The 7,212-nt window shown below is 43.3% G+C and overlaps 1 protein-coding gene and 1 long non-coding RNA gene across 2 annotated transcripts in view; one reads left to right on the forward strand and one right to left on the reverse strand.

The window, feature by feature from the left end:
* The window catches only part of NANOS2 (nanos C2HC-type zinc finger 2), a 136,303-nt gene that overhangs the window by 94,408 nt on the left and 34,683 nt on the right, over positions 1 to 7,212 (reverse strand). The window lies entirely within an intron of this gene.
* Positions 3,268 to 7,048, forward strand: LOC310712749. The gene is made up of 3 exons (XR_014528981.1): positions 3,268 to 4,291; positions 5,581 to 6,095; positions 6,976 to 7,048. It is a non-coding gene; the product is annotated as an uncharacterized lncRNA (long non-coding RNA).

Genomic DNA, 7,212 nt, shown 5'->3' on the forward strand with positions numbered 1-7,212 from the left:
GCTAAAGGACTTTGGTGCTCTCTAGTGGCGCTTTGAGAAAACGGCACAGCAAGGAAAAGTTGGCATCTGCGACTGTGTTTTGGTCTCAGCCGCCAATTGGGAGTCTCTCTTGTGGTACCCGGAGGGTAGGCTGGTTGCTTAGCAACGGCAATACGATCGCTCATCACCTGCTGGGCCAGGTTGCAAACGCTTTCTATGCCGGGTGATGCGATGTAGCTTCAGAGCTGGGGCTCCGTTAAGCAGCTAGGGTTGCCAGCTTCTTTTTCTGACACAGCTCCTCTGCTTTTCACCATGCCCTGCCCTACAAAAAGCGTTGTCGGTAGGATAATGGGCTTCGGTGATTTGAGACTCTTCTCACGGTGGTTTTGCAGGGACGTTCCTGCTCATCTTTCGGAGTCGAAGGCCTGGATGTCTCCCCAAAGACCTGCCCTGGCTGGGGAAAGACTGTGGCTCAGCGACAGAGCACCTGCCTTGCGTGCAAAAGGTCCCGAGTTTGAATCCTGCCAGCGGCTCCTGTTTAGTCGTTTAGTCGTGTCCGCCTCTTCATGACCCCCTGGACCAGAGCACGCCAGGCACTCCTGTCCATGAAGGGGCCAGAAGCTGTACCCTCGGCCAATAAAGCAAGATGAGCACCGCAACCCCAGAATCGTCCGCGACTGGACCTAATGGTCAGGGGTCCCTTTACCTTTACCTTTAAGGAAGGTATTTAAAGCGCATCACTATACCCAAAGAATCTTGCGAGCTGTAGTTTACCCCTCACTGGCTTATTCCCAGCGCTCTTAAACTATGTTCCCCAGGGTTCTTTGAGGGAAATCGTGTGTTTTAAATGTGCTTTATACAGCTCACATTTAAAGTGCAGGGCTTCCCCCCAAAGCATCCTGGGTACCGTAGTTTACCCCTCGCGGAGTTACAATTCTCAGCACACGTAAAACTACAGTTCCCAAGAGGAATGCCGTGTGCACTTTGTACCTATGGTGTGTGTAACACAGCAAGTCAGGCCACTGGTGATCTAGTTCAGTCTTGTCAACACTGACTGGCCGTGGTTCCCCAGGGCTTCAGACAGGATATCCGTAGCAAACTATGGCAAGTTCTCAAAGAAATGGGAGTGCCTGATCACCTCACCTGTCTCCTGAGAAATCTCTATGTGGGACAAGAAGCTACAGTTAGAACTGGATATGGAACAACTGATTGGTTCAAAATTGGGAAAGGAGTACGACAAGGCTGTATATTGTCTCCCTGGTTATTTAACTTATATGCAGAATTCATCATGCGAAAGGCTGGGCTGGATGAATCTGAAGCCGGAATTAAGATTGCTGGAAGAAATATCAACAACCTCAAATATGCAGATGACACAACCTTGATGGCAGAAAGTGAGGAGGAATTAAAGAAACTTTTAATGAGGCTGAAAGAGGAGAGTGCAAAATATGGTCTGAAGCTCAACATCAAAAAAACGAAGATCATGGTCACTGGTCCCATCACCTCCTGGCAAATAGAAGGGGAAGAAATGGAGGCAGTAAGAGATTCCACTTTCTTGGGCTCCATGATCACTGCAGATGGTGACAGCAGCCACGGAATTAAAAGACGCCTGCTTCTTGGGACAAAAGCAATGACAAACCTAGACAGCATCTTAAAAAGTAGAGACATCACCTTGCCAACAAAGGTCCGTATAGTTCAAGCTCTGGTTTTCCCAGTAGTGATGTATGGAAGTGAGAGCTGGACCATAAAGAAGGCTGATCACCAAAGAATGGATGCTTTTGAATTATGGTGCTGGAGGAGACTCTTGAGAGTCCCATGGACTGCAAGAAGATCAAACCACTCCATTCTGAAGGAAATCAGCCCTGAGTGCTCACTGGAAGGACAGATCCTGAAGCTGAGGCTCCACTACTTTGGCCACCTCATGAGAAGAGAAGACTCCCTGGAAAAGACCCTGATGTTGGGAAAGATGGAGGGCACAAGGAGAAGGGGAAGACAGAGGACGAGATGCTTGGACAGTGTTCTCGAAGCTACAAACATGAGTTTGACCAAACTACGGGAGGCAGTGGAAGACAGGAGGGCCTGGCGTGCTCTAGTCTATGGGGTCACAAAGAGTCGGACACGACTACACGACTAAACAACAACAACAACACAGCTTCTGGGTCATGTGGCCAGCATGGCTAAGCCGCTTCTGGTGAACCAGAGCAGCGCATGGAAATGCCGTTTACCTTCCCGCCGGAGTGGTACCTATTTATCTACTTGCACTTTGATGTGCTTTCGAACTGCTACGTTGGCAGGAGCAGGGACCGAGCAACGGGAGCTCATCCCGTCGCGGGGATTCGAACCGCTGACCTTCTGATCGGCAAGTCCTAGGCTCTGTGGTTTAACCCACAGCGCCACCCGCGTCCTTCAAATACCTTCCTTATGTTCTTATAATTGCATCATTGGTTGTGAGGGGTTGGGAAAGGAATATCCACCCCCATCCCCAATATATGGAGTTCTGAACTTCTTGGAGGAATATTACATTGACTTCCTGGCCTTCCTACAAGGCGCTTGGGCATTTGACCTAATTATCCCCTGCTTTTAACCTCACAACCAGAGCCTTGTGTGACTGGCTCAAAGCCAGCTTCCTGGCTTTGTGGGAATTCGAGCCTCTGTCTCCTCAGTCTTGGCCCAACAAACTAGGCTGCCCTGGTTTTGAACAAATCCACACTTTTTCAGGAAACCGAGAGCTTTTCTGAGCATGCGCTGACTGCCTCTTCATCACCACGGAGCCTCTCAGCGGCAGAAAAAGCTGGCTTCCTAGACACTTATAGGGTGCGGCTTGCAAACCTGAGTCCCAGTAATTCAGACTCAGTTCGGAAAACGAGAACACAAAACCTCCAAATGTCCCTATTTTCCAGGGACAGTCCCGGATTTACAGAAGCCGTCCCGGTTTCTGATTTGATTCCAGAATGTCCTGCTAAAGAGAAAAGTAACTGTTAAGTTGTGGGTGAACATATCAGACGACACAGCGATTCTTCAAAACAGCTCTTGTTTATTCACAGGCCAGAACAGAACTGAACTGAAGGGTTCAGCCAGCCTGCTTATATAGACCTCCACTACAACGCAACTGTAACAACTTTCTGTAACTAGCCAATCACTGAACGTCACTTTCAATTCCTTTTTTGCATATGTGGACCTGAGTGAAAACCATCTACAGTATCCTCCTGCTGGCCCAGGGTGAGAACTTCAGTACATAACAGTAGCTATACAACATGTAGAAGACATCTGAAGGCAGCCCTATATAGGGACGTTTTTAATGTTTAATGTTTTATTATGTTTTTATATACAGTGGTACCTCGGGTTAAGTACTTAATTAGTTCCGGAGGTCCGTACTTAACCTGAAACTGTTCTTAACCTGAAGCACCACTTTAGCTAATGGGGCCTCCTGCTGCTGCTGCCGCGGCACCAGAGCACGATTTCTGTTCTCATCCTGAAGCAAAGTTCTTAACCTGAAGCACTATTTTTGGGTTAGCGGAGTCTGTAACCTGAAGCGTATATAACCTGAGGTATCACTGTATGTTGGAAGCCACTCAGAGTGGCTGCGGCAACCCAGTGAGATGGCTGGGGTATAAATAATAAAATTATTGTTAATATTATGATTACGGAATAGGACGTCCCTATTTTCATCGGGGAAACATTGGAGGCTGTGAGAACGGCTAAGTCCAAGTTGGATTCAGAGCTCCTCTTTTTTCCCTTCATCATTTCAATACTCCTCCTTCCTTCTCCCTTTCCCATGACAGGGTCTCACCCTCCATCAACTGTGCCTTGGACGCCACACCCAAATCCTATACATCTCTCCCCCCGCTGCCCCATTCCCATGGCTACGAGCATCAGCCACACTGCAGGCCATAGCGGTTGCCATGGCGATGGATGTTGTGGCATCTTTCTGGCCTAGGCAAACAAGGCCACTGCCCTCTCCTGGCCTTTTCCCAATCTCCTTCCCCACTCCGTTGTTGGACAGGGAGATGGATGGGGAACCAGGGCGGCGAATAATTTGGGGCGAAAGGGGTTAGCTGTCTGCAAGGATTCAGGACAGGCAAAAGTCTTGAGGCAGGTTTTCGGCAGCAAGAATACTATTGGCACAAAAACGGAAGCAAGAAGAATTACCGAAGGAAGAAGAATGGCAAATGAAATTAACGGACTATGCAGAATTGGATAAACTAACAGGGAGGATTCGAAACCTGCGGGACCAGAGATTCTTAGAAGACTGGAGTAAATATTTGAAAAGCAATTGTAACCAACAGATTACGCTAGTAGGACTGCGAGAAGTTCTGTAAGGAGGATTATATGTGGACTACAGTGGTACCTCGCAAGACGAATGCCTCGCAAGACAAAAAACTCGCTAGACGAAAGGTTTTTCCGTTTTCGATTTGCCTCGCAAGACGAATTTCCCTATGGGCTTGCTTCGCAAGACGAAAACGTCTCACGACTTTTTTTTCTTTGTCTAAAAACAAAGACATGTTTTGTTTATAAAGTTAATTTATTTTCCCTTAAATTTTTGAACTGCTCTTTACAGTATGTGTGACTTTAAAGAGCAGTTAATAAACTGTTGTTGTACCAAATTTGGCTTTGTTTGGACTTTTTTTGACCATAGGAACGCATTAATTGATTTTCAATGCATTCCTATGGGATTTCGTGATTCGCAAGACGAAAAATTCGCTAGACGACAAAAATTGCGGAACGAATTAATTTCGTCTTGCGGGGCACCACTGTATATGGAATTGGCAGAAATGACTGGCAAAATCCGAGACCAGGGAGAAGAAACGGTGGAGGAAGATTGGAAGAAATTTAAAGACTATCTGCAGAAATACTGTAAAATTAATGAATGTTAAAATGATGTTGGACTGAAAAGAAGTGGTTTTGGTGTTAATAAGAATGGGTAAATATAGATAGTTATACGGATGAAAATGTATAGTTATAATGGGTTAAGTTATAGAGTAAAGATAAATGAAAGAGGGTAAGGATTTGCTGAAAAAACTTGGAAAACGGGAATACAAAAGGGGAGGTGTGGGGAGGTCAAGGAAATAAGCAAATGAGCTCAAAGATGCTGAAAAATGGATTTATTCTTTTTTAAAATATCTTTTTTCTTCTTCTTTTTTCTATCCCCCCCCCTTCTTTCTAGGTTGCCTTTTTGTCAAACTTTTTACTAGCTTGTGTTTGTTAGTTTTTGCTTGTTTTTTCTTTATGTGTAATTTTTTGTATAATCTCAATAAATATTCTCTTTTAAAAAATGTAAGGAGGATTATATGAAATATTGCAAGGAAGACTATGAAGAGAATTATTAATGATAATTAAGAGTAATAGAGAAATTGAGAAATGGAGAATAAGTGATAAAGAACGGGAAATCTTCAGAGGTTGTTGACGGAAGTATAAAATATTGTATAAGATAAGAAGTTATGTTAAATGACTGTTGGAAATTATGTTAAAAAAATAATATGTGTGTGTGTATAAACTTGAGGCAGGTTTTGAAACTGTTCCCAAATTCGAAACCTAGTGTATTGCTAAAATATATTTTGAACTATATATGAACCTGGGTGAATACCAGCAATGTTGCAATTACAGGGGGAGAAATTGAGAAGGCTTTTAACCGGAATTTCTCAAGACGGGCATCTCAAGATTTATTGGCGAGGTCACCTCACCTCGAGGAAAAGGATGTCGTAGAGTTGGAAAAGGTACGAAAAAGGGAAACCAAAACGGCCAATACTTTTTTGAGGCTCTCCTGTGAGGAAAGATCCCAGCATTTGGGACTTTTTCACTGAGAGAAAAGGTGCATAAGAGGCGATATGGTAAGAAATTTGTGAGATTGTGCAGGGCACGGGGAAATTGGACAGAGAAAATGTTTTCTCCCTCTTTCGTAAGACCAGAACTTGTGAGCAACCCAGCGAAGCTGAATGTTGGAAGATTCGGGGCAGATAAAAGAAAGCACATCTTCATGGAGTTAAACTGCGGAACTCTCTCCCACAGGAAAACAGCGGTCGCTACCAACTTCGAAAGAGAATCAGACTGATCCATGGAGGATGGATGTCAACAATGGAGGAAAAGCCCATCCATATCAATGTTCCCCTGGCACTAGAAAGGTTTCCTCGCCAAAATCCAGGATTTTGGCCATTCAATAACCATGGCCCAATGGGAAAACTTATGGAAGATCAATTGGAAATTCACAAATTGTTACGCGATTAAGAGAGAACTTTCAAAAAATACAACATCGATGGTATCTAACACCATGGAAACTTTCAAAAATGTATAAAAATGTGTCAAGTAATTGTTGGAGATGCAGAGACTCAGGAACTTTCTACCATATGTGGTGGATATGTAGGAAAATACAAGTATTCTGGGAGAGTATCCATGCAGAACTGCAAAAAATGCTAAAGATCTCTTTCAATAAAAAATCAGAGACCTACCTCCTGGGAATAACAGATTTGGATATTCCACAAAAGAGGAAGGGTATCTTTTTATATGCGATGGCGGCAGCAAGAGTTTTGATCGCAGCAAAATGGAAGAATAATGAAATCCCCTCTATACAAGATTGGATCCAAAAGCTGACAGAATATGCCGAATTAGATGGTCTATCAGAAAAAATAAAGAATAAATCAAAACAGGAATTTGTTTCAGAATGGGAGGTTTTCAAGGAATACCTGAAAAATAAATATACCAGTAGTAGTTTAAATTCTGTTGCAGCATTCGAGGAACTTCAGTAATAGTTGCAAGGTAGATATAAGAAATTAGATTTATTAAGAATAAGTTTAATTATGATAAAAGTGTGATTGGCAATAAATAATATGAAATTGAAATATGGAATAGATTGGAGGTTGGGTCTTTAGTGTTGAGACCAATGTATGTTCTGCTGTTTGCTGAGAAAATTGTGTGTCTGTGGTTATTCTTGTGTGTGATTTGGTATTTGTGTGTTTTTTTTTTCTTTTTTCTTGTTGTATCAATAAAAATATTTTTTTTAAAAAGGTTTCCTCGCCTCTGGTTTAGCAGGCAAGTGCCAAAACATTCAGTCATGTGCCTAAGAGGCACAGAGACCATCTTCTTTTTTTTAATAAAAATTTTATTGGTTTTACACGTTTAAGACAAACATACAAACATACAAAAACAAAGACACACACGTATAATCTCATATCCTTAATTTCTTAACCTCTATCCCTGACCTCCCCACCCCTCCCCTTCTTGTATCCCCATTCCAATAGTTAA

The sequence above is a fragment of the Podarcis liolepis genome, assembly GCF_965112155.1.
Source record: "Podarcis liolepis genome assembly, chromosome: 7".
In the NCBI taxonomy this organism is placed as follows: Eukaryota; Metazoa; Chordata; class Lepidosauria; order Squamata; family Lacertidae; genus Podarcis; species Podarcis liolepis.